General features: G+C 44.6%; 1 long non-coding RNA gene across 1 annotated transcript; it reads left to right on the top strand.

Annotated features, from left to right (window-relative positions):
- The first annotated feature begins 11,288 nt into the window (after nucleotides 1-11,288).
- LOC119289794 lies at nucleotides 11,289-13,382 on the top strand. Its single transcript, XR_005141616.1, has 4 exons — nucleotides 11,289-11,436; nucleotides 11,515-12,739; nucleotides 12,871-12,953; nucleotides 13,194-13,382. It is a non-coding gene; the product is annotated as an uncharacterized LOC119289794 (long non-coding RNA).
- Nucleotides 13,383-13,931: the final 549 nt, after the last annotated feature.

Genomic DNA, 13,931 nt, shown 5'->3' with positions numbered 1-13,931 from the left:
GGGCCATAGCCATCCGATCTCATCTCTAAGGCCGAAGTTGTGTTTGAAGCACTGAGATTTTGTATTCAGAACACTATTTGGCTGATTACGCCCCCAAGATGGCCTCATATGAGAAAAGTTTCTACTCATATTGTCTTCTTCTCGTCGAAACAATCGATTTTGATATAAGAAACGTCTAAATCGAAGTTCGTATGCAAAAGTTAGAGCCAAAACAGTGTTCTGCATAAATCTGCCCCGGAAGTTCCGGGCAAAATTTCCGGGGAGGTTCCGGGCTAAACCGAAAGTTTGCACGCGGTGCACCCCGAAAACTGGAATTTTAACATTATTTACAGATTTGCGGGACGAGTTTCGACATGAAGATGACCTCAGATGAAAAAGTGATCAACTAAGGAATTTTTCTGCATTGCAAGATCTACAACTTTGCTTTTGGGACCATCGCGATCCGAAGCCATATGCAACCTGCAGGAGCTGCGCAAGAGGGCAACTTGATGTAATTTTAGCCCGGAAGTTCCGGGCTGACCGGAAGTTTCGGCCCTCGTAGTCCGAGTTAGGTTATCTTTTGATGTTTTGGACGGAATTTGAGTCCTTTTCTTGTACGGAAAGTCCAGCTGCCTCATATATATGTAAGAGGTGACGACCGATTAAAGAACAACACACAATCGAACAATGAATCTATCATCTTTTACCTTCACGTTTATCTCTCTCCCTTGTTCTTCTTCTTCCTCGTTCTTCGTTCGTTCTTCTTGTTGCAGGGTGGCGAACCTCGAGGCCCTAGGGGCGTTCAGGCCGACCTAGGGCAGCCCATAGCCGCCGCGCGCCCTGACGGGGTCCCTCCCGGGTGCACGGGGTTTCGGGTCTACAAAAGAGCCTGCCGGATTGTCCTGCGTACCGCGCTTCCGGCGGGTCTGCTTCGACGTGAGCTGCGGTGCATCACCCCCGGCATCGAGGGTACACGCTGACGTGTTCGTGTGCGAACACATGTCTTCCCCCCACATTGTGGTTCACCGCTCGTAACGACATGCCTTCAAGAGCTGATCAGGAACGCTGCATATGGCAGTGAAGCAAATCAGGGAAACCTGCTTCGAAGAAGCTAAACTCCTTGTCGGCCTCCATGATCTCGCCAATAACTTGTCGGCGGTCAACCAATGTGTTCATTATGCCCGAAGGTTTTTCAAGCACTTCAAAGCCAGAAATCACAGTATCTAATGGAGTATGAGCTGGTCAGTTTCCTCTAATATCTCAACAACTCCTGCCATGACAACAAAAGGTTGTAGATATGATATCTAGCTTAATAGATGATGCTTGGTTGATAAAATTAAGTTGCACTGAGTAAGCAGCTAGAGAGCTAAGCAGAGTGTGCAAACATCGACAGCAAAATATAAGAGACTATATATTGAGCCCAACATCGAAGAAACTAAAGAAAAACGGGAAGCATGCGGCAAGTATGACAACATGGCACACAAGTCATGAGTATCACTATTAGTTAGGATTATTCTGTGGTGTGTGAAACATGACTAGTTCCTCTTTACACTTAAATTTAATTCATTGCCATGTGTGAGATTTGAAGCTTAGCTCACCGTTCATTGTTTCATTGTTTAGAATGGCCCTGGCCGGCACGGAGAACCAACATAAGCCGTTCGTTAAAAACCAACTCCTGATAAGCAATGGTTTTACAACTACAGAAGATCATATTAAGTTCTTTTTGTACGTATACACTATAGATATAGTTAACACAGTTTCTTCAGTAGTAATTGAGCTTAACCTACCTCCCAAAAATACATAGCTTGCAAAAACATCTTATATTGTCGGACGGAGGGAGTAGATTATAATTAACTTCATGCATTCTCTCGATTGGTTGTCTTTTACTTCTCAGTCACTGTCGTAGTAAACAAGCATAGCATAGTAACAACAATGAAAGTTTGCCCATAGCCACACTCGCGCTCCCCACGCCGCTCCCGCGGGCGGCCAGGGAGCGAACCCTCACCGCCGCCAGCGCAGTCTCGTCCACCCCCCCCCCCTCGTTGCCGCTGCGGCCACCACCGGGCAAAGCCTGCATGGCTCGGCGGTGGCGGGACCTTCCCCACCTCCAGCTCGAACAGGGGCAGGGCGGGACATCCGCTCTGGTTGGAGCTCGATGTGGCGCGCGGGGTTGCTCTGGTGAGGGTGCCCGTGGTTGGGGGCGACGCGATGTGGGCACACAGGGCACGGCGTGCGGCAGGGTCCTTCTGCTCGTCAGGTGGCACTCGAGGTGGGGGAGGATCAATCCTCCTCTCTCGACTGCGCGACTCGGCGGCTCTAGGCGGGACGATGGCCTCGACTGTGGCACCGGTAGGCCTCTGGGGCTCGTCCCCGCGGCTCTTCTCCGGCTTGGAAACCTCTAGTAGTGTCTCCCGGGTGGCATCCACGGTTGCTTCGTCAGCGGGCTCGAGTTCTTCGGCCTGGACGCTCATCTCCGACGAGTCGGGGTGGGCGCGACCCTTCCATTCCTACTCTGTGGGGCTTGTCTTCGCACTGGCCGGCAAGGTGCCAGCCTTTGGTGGCCTCTATGGTCTTGCAGCGGCGGTGGGATGCCAGATCTGGCCGTTTTTGGCTGGATCGGGCTCGATGGCCTCTTCTGGCAGTCGATGAGGTCTGTGGTGGCCTCTACTTGGTCATGGCGCGATGACTTCATGGGAGGTGTGCGGGTCAGCGGTGCAGTGCTATGCATGTGGGTGAGGTGTTGGAAGGTTCTCTGGGCGAAAGCTTGCTGGGTCTTGCCGCCCGGTGGCGTCGGTGTCCACAGATGTCGTGTCACCTCCTTGGAGGTGTCGTCGTGGAGTGCATCCCCTGTACACCCGCGGTTCCAGCTCTTTGGGTGAAAGCCTAAGGCCTAGTCGGGTCGGGCGATGGCGTCGATATCGCCACTTCATTCGTTGTTGTCATCTTGAAGAGCATTGGATCCTGTTTGTGCGCTCCATGGGATGGACGCTGTCGGCATTGCGGTTGGCAGGTATCCATCAGACAATGGTGATGTGGCACGACTTCATGTGTGGTAACGATGGTGGCTTCGAGCAAAGTTGGGATGCTGCTGAGCTTTGGTAGTCGGTCTCATCCAGCGTGTTCGAGGGGTTGCCGTGCCTCACTTGTCTTCCTGAAGTTGGAGCTGCAGAGGAGGTTCCTTCACGATGACGATGACACGAGATGGGTGGTCGGTTCCGGTACCGGCTCGGCGCAGGCCTAGCGCTTCTCCCCTGCAATGCTCGTCGACAGAGTCAGAGCTTCCTGGTTGTCAGCGCGTGTGGTGGACTGTTTGGCATCGTCCAACGCAGGCCTCGGTGCTTGTTTGCGGTGAGGGCTACATCGGTGGTCGTTGATGGTGGAGTCGGAGTCGCCCTCGCGGAGGTGTGATGACGATGACACCGGATTGCAACCTCGACGGCGTGTGTGCATTCTTGGGTGGGTTGCCACGTCGCCATGTGAGCCTTATTTTTGCGGGCGGGTTGTGACGGTTTTCTATTAATTAACTGGGCAACTCTCTTCGACCTTGTTTAATGAATCGGGCCCTAGGACCGTGTTTCAAAAAATAGTAAGAACAATGGGTTATTTACTACCACAGTAGTAGTTGCGTTGTGGACTCTGCTAAATGCATGCACTTGCGGATGAAATGTCGTAGATAAGTAGTACAAAGCTCGTAGTTTCAGAAAAACAGTATCCTCTTCATATTTATGCCGGGCTAGGATGGAGAGCACTGAGGGCATTAGCAGTTTTGTGTGTCTGACATGCAGGCCCAAACTGAAAATGCTCAGCTGCACTCGGTGAGCAACTGCTTTGCTGTCAATGGTCTGAAGATAGATGGCCTCACAAGCAATTCTAAACGGAAACACTCAAGGGGTTGGACCCACCAGGCCACCACTGAGGAGAGAGCTAGAAAAAGGTGATCCGCCGCCTCCGGTGAACACCGGCCCATCATAGGCATTCACGAGGCGAACTTGGGAAGCCGCACCGCCGACGAAGTCGGTTGGCAGTGGTGGTGGAGACACTGGATGGATGTTGTGTGATGTCAGTGCCTGGCAGTGTGGTGTTGCGGTGCGCCACCTGGCCCACCACGCGACGCCGAGTGGCTGCCGCCATCGTTGCTCCTCCTCGAGGACGCGACACCGAGGTGAGCACTGAGCAGCAGCATGCGGAGCACGACAAAGAGACAGTGAGAAAACGACGAAGACGAGGCCTTGGAGAGCTGACGGTGGTAGTACCGGAAGCCATTGAAACTATAGGGCGGGACGCTGGTGGTTGGTTGGTTTGTTAGCGCCGACAAGTGAGAGCGTTGGGATTCCTGAGAGAGGGAGAGAGAAAGCTGCTCATGCCTGCCACGACTACCGCGGGTTGACCATGAGTGAATTGCAAAAAACATCCACATTGAAGGCCAGAGTTGCAGAAATCACACTTTTACAGTTTTTCACCAAAAATCACTAATTCCGAGGCTAATTATTTTGCAAAAAACACTAGTCAATGGCTTAGGCTGTTTTGAGCGCGATTATGACAGGTGGGGCCCACATTTGCCGACGTGACGTAAAAGTTCACGATAGACGACGTTAGAAAGGGATTTGTACAGATTTAGAAAACAGTCCTTGTAATTTTACAACCACCCTTCTTCAAAATGCAAGAAAGCAATCAGACCCTCCCATCTTCCTCGCCGCAACTAGCCCGAGCGCTCGACTCATCCCTGCCTCAAGTGACAGACTTGTTTAGGGTATTGCACTATCTTTTTAGGAGAGACGCCTTTAGTGGAAGGAGAGCTATCCAAAGCTCGTCAAGGCTCCGTGGCGGTCCATAGCTCACCAAGGTGCCTCTAGACGAAGGCTGCCGTCATGCTGCCACCCGCATATTGTCGGATTACGACGGGGTGACTCTTCCGCCTTTAGATAATTTAGAAAAGGCAATGCCATATATTTTTTGGAAGTTCTAACCCTTCATAAATAGGTGTGCCCAGACGGAATCTAAAAGCTTGTCAATTTCCTCTAATATCTCAAATGGCTCCATTACAACAAACAAAGTTGTAGACATGGTGCCTAGCTAAAGATGACATTTAGTAGATAACAGTTGCATTCTCATTCTCGAGTGAGTAAGCAATGGGCTAAAGGGATAATGTAAACAACAATGTCAAGATATGAGAGTGTATATATATTGAGTCCTACATTGAAGGAACATAACAGGAGAACGAGAGAGCATGTGTCAGGTATGACACTAAGGTACTGATGCTAGGTTTTCATAAGTAGCGGTTCACATGAGGGTACATAGTGCACCTCCCCCTGCAAGTTGATAGAGTGTGTGAGGAACCGAACCTTTCATGTTCTTGGGCTTGTACTCAGCCTTTGTGTGGCCGAGGCAAGATCCAGTTGGATAGAAACTGTTCACCGAGACACGGGGCGGACATACATGCGTGACAATGGCAGAAACATGAGGCGCCCCAGCTGGTCAAACTATAGGCCATGCTCGTGGATCACTCTTAAGCAGCTCAACTAGATCATTTTTAGTTAAATTAGATTATGAATAATTTCAAGTTGAATAATGAGGAACCGGTCACTACAAGGATTTTGGTCTATTGCAACAAAATTTATTGCTACAACTAAGGTTTGTTGCAATAAAACGCAATATTACCACAAATTCTCCGGTTGTGGTAATAGGTCGCACATATTGCCATAACTTAGTTTGGTCACGATAAATACTAAATTTGTTGCAATAGAGGCCTCATATTGCAATGAAGTGTGTTGGCGTTGCAATATGGTAGCAGTATTGCGACAAAAAAATTCCGTTGCACAAGGGCAGTCATTTTTTTGTAATAGAGACTACTTATTTCAACAGAATAACTACTTGTGGCAATATTCAGAAAGATATTGCAACGTCAGCGTGACGTTGCAATAGTTCCACATATTTATGCAATAAAAAGTGGCTACCTATTGCAACAAATTGCATCGGCGTTGCAATATGGTAGCGATATTGCGACAAACAAATTCCATTGTGCGAGGCAGTCATTTTATTGTAATAGAGACTACGTATTTCAATAGAATAACTATTTGTGGTAATATTCGGAATATATTGCAACATCGGTGTGACTTTGCATTAGTTACAAGTTAAATAGTGGGAACATATTTATTTGAATTTATAGATATTAAGTTAAGATTTTTTGCAAGCTTTTATGAGTAATTAAATATTTTTAATCGCACCAATTTGAATTAACCAAAACAGTGGAAAAGTTTATAAATGGATAGAACACACTTTCTTGATAAGAATACATATTTAATTTGTTAAATTGGATTTGAAATATGCAAGTTGTTGCCATTTTAAAACTACGGTGTTTTCTGCCAAAAACATGGACCTGCCAGATGGAACTCAAAAATAAAGGGTCCCTGGTGTGGAAATTGCCAGATCCAGATCTGGAGCTGAATCTGACCGAGGACTTCTTTAGCCGCAGCCACTGACCTGCGGGCCCGGGGACTCGCTGGGGCTGACAGGCGTGGGTGACATCAACGGCGACCTCCAGGGGCGATCACAAGTGGAGTCGGCCAGCGCAGTAAACACAAAAAAATTGCAGGCTTTCGCTTGGGCAGGAATTCGAACGCCCATCCACCATGTTGCATATCAAGGTTCAGACCACTTGGCTGTGCATGTATTTGTCAAATTTTACTTGTATTCTTATAGCAAATTAAAAAATAGGTTGTTTTTGACAAATCTGTGATATGCCAATAAGTAAATCTCAAAACTAAATTGGTTTGGTTGATAATTTACATAGTTGAATCTCTATGCTTTTTGTTTAAGAAAAAGCGACATGATTATGTTGGACCTACTCTGGCGCGGTGGACCCTGACATGTTGGCCATACTGTCCAGACTAGTGGGACTTGCCTTGCTGACAACGGGGCCACGCACCGAATGGGGACCTCCTATCTGCCGCATTTTGCGGCAGACTGGAGGGGCTTCGCACAGGGGGACTTCGCCTGGGCCAGCCCACGTGGGAGCAGCCAATGGTGTAAAATACAACGCAAAAAGGGAGCCGCTTTGAGCAGGATTCGAACTCATGATACGACGATTGTAGAGACAGGTGCCGAACCAATAGAGCAGATCCTTTTGAACTAACCATATCGGCAAATCCAAAAAAAATACTTTCGATCTAACCATATCGGCAAATCCAAAAAAAATCCTTTTTTGTAGAACATTTAAAGAAAATTCTGAATACTTTTAAAACAAAAAAATCTGAACATTTTTTTAAAACGAACAAGTATTGGAAAAATTGTCAAATTTTTGGTTTTGTAACCAAGTTTCAAAAAGGGAAGAATGTAGAAATTTGTGAACAAATTTGTAAAACATGAACATTTTTTCACATTCCCATTTTTTTGACAAACATGAACAAAATTAAAGCTGGGAACTTTTTTCTAATTTGTGAACAAATGTTGATAAAAATAATATTTTTTGAAAACATGAACATTTTGTACAAAAGGGAACATCTTTTTGCATATGTGAACAAAATCTGAAACTCTGAACAAATTTGAAAATGTGACCATTACGAACATTTATTGAGTCTACGAACAAAATGAAAAAACGGGAACATCTTTTGAACTTATAAATTTTTTTTGAAAGGCAGACATTTTTAAAAATATCAAGAACACTTTTTGAATTTGTGAACAATATTCAAAACACCAACATTTTTTGAAAGGTAAACATGTTTTCAAATAGGCGAACATTTTTTAGAAATCATGAATGTTGTTTGAACTTCTGAACAAAAAATAAAAAATAGGAACATTTTTTGAAAGGTGAATATGTTTTCAAATATGAGAGCATTTTTCAGAAATCACGAGTGTTGTTTGAACTTCTGAACAAAAATTAAAAAACAGGAACATTTTTGAACTTTCGAACTTTTTTTAAAATTTCAAAAAAAAATTAAATTCTGAAAAAAAGGAATGAAAAAACGAGCAGAAAAAGGGATAAGTAAATAGAAAAAAGAAAAAGAAATATGAAAAAATAAAGAAAAATATCCAACAGAAAAAAGAAAAAGAGAAAACAGATTAAGAAAAACTACAAATAAAAAAGCGAAATCCAGTAAAATCCGGCTCAGGAACCTTCTATAAGCTTCCCAAAACCGATCAGGAAACTTCTAGGAGGTTTCCAAAACCGGAAACTGCAGGGTTTTATCATGTAAATGGGCCGGCCCATGTTGTTCGCCAGTCGATAGCTCTCTGTCCGAAGCTCCAGCAGTTTGACGCAGCGCGCATCGAATAGGGATTTCCCACGGAATAGCCATTAAAACAACAAATTCTTGCACGGTGGACCCTGACATTCAGACAAGTTGGACTTGCCTTGCTGACAACTGAGCCACGCACCGAATGGCCATTGAAGCAGAAAAAACAAAGAATGTTGTACTTCGATCACGAGACCTGCAGGTGTCCACTAGCTTGTCAAACCACCACACCATTACCAACTTACTACTGCTTAAACGTGTCTGTCCTATTTAACGTGAGGCGCCGAATGGGCTCGGCCTGGGTGGGACGAGGGTAAGGGACCTCATTTCCCAGCGCGGCCTTTTCGGCTGGCCCATGCCGGATCGGACAACCCCTTTTTTATTTTGTTTTTTTCTTCTTTACAATAATTCTGGATTTCAAAAAGTTCTTAATATAAATAAATTCCAAGTACAAAAAAGTGTACAAGAATTCAAAAATCTACATGGTTTCGTTTGAGTAATCATAAAAAATGTTCATGATTTTTACAACAAATCGCTTATTAAATAAATCTTCACAATCTGAGAAAACAATTTGGGATCTTTTTTTCCTGATTACGAAAATAGTTCGCATATCCAGAAAATGTTCATGTATTCGAACAAAATGAAATTGAAAAGTAATGAATTTATAAAATATGTTCACAAAATTCGAAATTGTTCATGAATTTCGAAAATTGGTCCGAAATTCCAGAAAAACATATCGCTTTAAAAAAAATTACTGATTCTAAAAATGTTCAAGAGTTCGAAGAGTGTTCATTTCTGCGAGCAATTTTTTAAATATATTTGCAGTATTTCAAGATTGTTATTTTACCTGGAAGTTCACATGTAATGACACAATGTTGAAGGTTTTCTATTTTTATATATATTTTAAAATGTCTTATATCGTTTTCAAAATGGCGGGCATGACCGTTCATAATTAGGGATGGAATCTTGTGAAAAATTTGTCGAATCTCTGATGAAATGACTATTCGTGTACCTGGAAACGGTTTTTGAAAAAAAATATAAGCAAACTATGATGCAAGTGTAGTTCAAATTTGACTCAGATCTTATTGGATCGGCGAAAATTTTATCTTTTTGATAAGTGGATCGAAAGCATTTGACATACAAAAATTTGGTCGATTGTACATTAAATATGGTCTAATAGTTTCGAAAAAATGAAGTGGTGCCATTTTGCAACCAATATTTGGTAGGTTCTTCACCAAAAACCTATTTTTGGCACTCCAAAAATAGAAAAATGATTTCTTTTTGCAAAGTAAATAGAAACTCCCGAAACCAACATTGTTTGTGATCCTAATATACAAAAATGTGCACAATATTGGGTCACCTGAACAAATTGCCGGGAAGGAAAATTTTTATGGAGACGGGAATTAAGTTTCTTTTCCTTTTATAGTAGTTTCTTTTCTAGGAATCAGCCCGCTGATCTTAGGAAAAGATGAGCCGCCTAGCCAGCCGTTGATTAGCGTTGATTTTGGCCACACGATTCCTGGACCACGCCATCGCTTTTCATCCAGTGGTCGGCGATGCTCCGTTGCAGCACCCGCGAGGTTTCGCCGGCCGGCAATGCTCTATAACAACAACAAAGATGCTCTGTTGTAGCACTCGCGAGGTTTCGGAGGCCGGTGATGCGCCATTGCAGCACCTGCGAGGTTTTGGTGGCCCGACGATACTCCATCGCAGCACCAATGATGCTCCATTGCAGCTCCGGCGGCCCGACGAAGCTCCATTGTAGCACCCCCGGCTCGCTGCATGGTGGTCATGCGTGCCTGGCAGCGCTGGCCATGAGTCATAGAGAAAGCTCGGGCGATCCGGCGATCGGGCGAAAGCTCGGGCGATCCGGCGAAGCTCCATGGCAGCACCTTGGCTCATTGCACGGTGCCCATGCGTGCCCGGCGGCGGTGGCCATGGGTCGTAGTGGCCGGCGGCCCGACGAAACTCTATGGCAGCACCTCAGCTCTTTGCGTGGTGGTCATGTGTGCCCGGCGGCGGCGGCCATGGGTCGTAGCGACCGGCGGCCCGGCGAAATTCCATTGCAGCACCCTATCTCGCTTGGCGGTGGTCATGCCATTGTAGCACCCCGTCTCACTGTGTGGTGGTCATGTGTGCCCGCCGGCGGTGGCCATGGGTCGTAGTGGCGGTGGTCCAAAGGGTGCAGTAGAGACAACAACTTGCTGCAGCAGGATGAGGGAGTGCGCAGAGCCGAGGAGAGATGAGACGATATGGAGGCCACGCGCTGGGAGAGGAAGGAGAGATGAGACGAGACGACAAAGACACGTTAGAAGGCAGACGTATGGATCAGAGCATAAGGGAGATGGAAGAGACATGCCAGGATACGTGGCAGCCGAACGAGCCGGCTGATTCCTTCCTAGAAATCAGTCGATTGATTCTAACAGTTTTCCTTTCTTTTAAGAAAAAAAAATTAAGAAAGAAAAAAAGTGTGAGGTAAAGTCTTTTCTTTAGACAAGTTTTTTTGAGAATTTTTTTTAGACAAGTGTTAGGTTTTTTTTTTGAGACAACCTCGCGAAACTTTATTATCTCGTCACAATGTTTACAGGGACGAAGGGAAGCTCTCCTGGATGGCCTAACTAAACATGGCGACCCAATCCAAGAGTAAGAGAATGTTTCACTAGGCTGTGAGTTTCAAAATTTGAGCTCCTAAATTAATGAACGCGTTAGGTGAGGTCAGACTCACATTTTGGCGCCCAGAGTTTTGTGTAAGCCCGCGAACGATTTTGTTTGGTTTTCAATTAGGCTCTCCTGCGAATAATAAATCAAGAAGATCCAGATCGTGAAAGCGAAATCCCACCCACCAACCCTCCCCGAGCTAATCTCTCGCTCATCTCTCCCTCTTTCCCGCACCACTCCTCGCCGCCGCCACCACATAGGCGCCCGATCTCGTCTGATTCCGGCGCCCTCTGGCGGCGCCCAACACACCACCGTGCCCCCCTCCCAACGCGCCTTCCTCCCATCGGCCCAGATCCGGCGTGCGCGTCCTCCAGCAGCCAAGCGCGACCCTGCCTAGCAGCTAGGGTTTGGGCCAGCACATCACCGGGCATGGAGCCTCCTCCCGCTGTCTCCTTCTACAACTTCTCTTCTTCTCCTCTTGATTTGTGCGTGTATTGTGTTAATGAAAGGAATTCATGGCCATGGCCGGAGAGAGAGGAGCTGCTCCTAGTATAGGACGCCATGGAAGGTTGTCCTTGTTCTGTTCTTTTAAATTTTTTTGTTTCTCTTCCCGATCTAGACATGTTGAAGGCTCTATTTTTTGCAGGTGCTGCTCTGATGAGGAGAAACTGCTGCTGCAGGACATCCTCCTCCCCTCCTACCCCCACCTAGGGCTCTCGGAGGAGGCGAAGCAATGGGATAGCCACGTCATGAAGGGCTGCAAGGGAGATATGTCCATCGATTGCCTCAGGTTCTTCTTTGATCGTAGATCGATTTCCTACGATGCTGATGATAGAATCCCATAATGTATGTCCATTGCCAATCTATGGATTGTACAAAGAAGATTGACTAAGAGCTTAGATGTGTCTGCAGAAGCATAAAAAAACATGGTGATCAGAAGGATTTGTACGGGTAAGATGCAAACAGTGCTGGCCTATATTAGCATGCAGTTTTTTTATTGGTTCTTATAATTTATCTGTTTCCCAGCATATATCCCTGATTCTTTTCATCAATTTAGTGGCGAATCCCGTCATCCAATTGACTCATATTGCAACAGGGAAAGGCAGATATGCCATGGCCTTTGCCTTCATGTACCATTGGCCTTTGTGTGTTTCTTTTATTTGGGGGAAAACGAGATTGAGATGTAGACTATGAACATCGCAGACTGATAATGTAATTGGCCTTCTGCTCAGATTTTACAAAATTGGATAATGAAGTGCAATACAGGACCCTCAGCTATGGAATAATTATTCTTTTATATCTCACTGTCCAGGCTTTGGTTCGAGGTAAAAATGGTGCATCGCCTCTCCGTACAAGGTGTCAATTTTAGCATCTATTTATCCGGCCAAATCGCATATGCGAAGCTTTCCTTGATGCATAGTTCTGTACCATAGCCTAAGAATCAGAGGTTGATCTATATATGTGATTATTGTTGTCAAGCAATTTGTTTTGTCACAACCACTTTGCTCTGCACAGGTGTTCATGTGTTGGACGCTTGGAGCCCCAATTAGCCGGTGGCCTCACTGATTTAAGGTGACGCGTGTGTTAAATAAAACTGATGTTGGAGTAATTAAGCTCAAAATATGAACATTGTTATGCTTTCTAAGTTTAACAAACCTCTGTCAGTAAAACTGCTAGGCCTAGGTTGACCTTATTTGCACAATATGCAAAAACAAATATTTATCAGGACAACTATTATAACATATATGAGACATCTCATTTGCTATGGTTTCCTGTCTTTCACACAAGATAAATGTTATTTGAGCTAATTTCTATGTGCAGGTATGAGGATGTAGGTACGAAGGAGTAGCTCGACATTTACTTACAAAATGGTATTAAGTTTTGTCTACAAATATGCAGTATCATGAATACGTGGGTTCACTGATATTGGGATTTACATATAACCACACTTCCACTTCTCCCTCTTCTAATTCTAATGTGGTAATTTGTTTGATATTTTTAGGCTTGGGCACTCTCATAAATGGCTCCATTTTTGTTTACCTTCTATTGATCTGTAACAAAGATGATTTTTCTGTTGCCGTTGAGGTAAATGACCATTCATAATCGTATGTGCGATTTCTACACATTTTTATATGTTCAAAACTAAACATTATCTACAAAGGTGATGCCATGAATTATATGGTACACAGCAGAACAAATCAGTGGTCAATAAGCACAACTTTTGTATCTTTTGCAAGCATGGGTCTATGTTATATTGTTTGTAGTGCACTGACATGTTATGTTGGACTCATTAACTAGAATTTTTGTTTTATTTCTTGATTGCAGGATACAAAGATCTAGCTCGACTGGACTCTAGATCACGAACAATTTAGTCTTGGCCCTTAATTAGGATTGCTAAATTACATTTGCGTATCATTTGATGGATCTTTGATATGAGAATTATGAATTTTATGAATCTACATATTATATGTATAGTTTTGAATATTGTAATTGAATGCCTGTATTTTTTTTATGGTTGCAATAGGCTATTACCATAACCCACTTTTGGTTGCCACATGTTAGCACCACGAAAAGTATAAATTGTCGCAATAGTTTCCTCCAACAAACATTTCACCCGTTGTGATACCTATTTATCACCACCAAAACTAGTATGTTGCAATTTCCTGTTGCGACGACCAGAATATTTGTTGCCATAAGCTAATGCCACAAGCGTAGCGGTTCGTGGCAAAATGCCTAATACCATGAAAACAAGAATTGTTGCCATAGTTTATTGCCACAATTGACTATTGCCACGGAAGAGTATGTGCCACAAAATAAGTGTCGTTGGCATAGGTTGTTGCCACAAATGTCTATCGCCACGAGCTATCAGTCGCCATGATTTGTTACATGTTGCATTAAAGATATCTCCACAAAGCAAATTGTGGCATCAGGTGAGTGTTGCCACGGGAAAACATGTGGCAATTTTCCACATGGTTGTTGCTATAGCAGACTTTATTGCAACAATTGCTTTTTTGTGGCAATAACCTATTACCATGTGTCCAGTCGCAACGGCTGCCAACGAAT

This window comes from Triticum dicoccoides, chromosome 4A, assembly GCF_002162155.2.
Source record: "Triticum dicoccoides isolate Atlit2015 ecotype Zavitan chromosome 4A, WEW_v2.0, whole genome shotgun sequence".
Classification (NCBI taxonomy): Eukaryota; Viridiplantae; Streptophyta; class Magnoliopsida; order Poales; family Poaceae; genus Triticum; species Triticum dicoccoides.
This window is presented reverse-complemented; position numbering and strand designations above follow the sequence as displayed.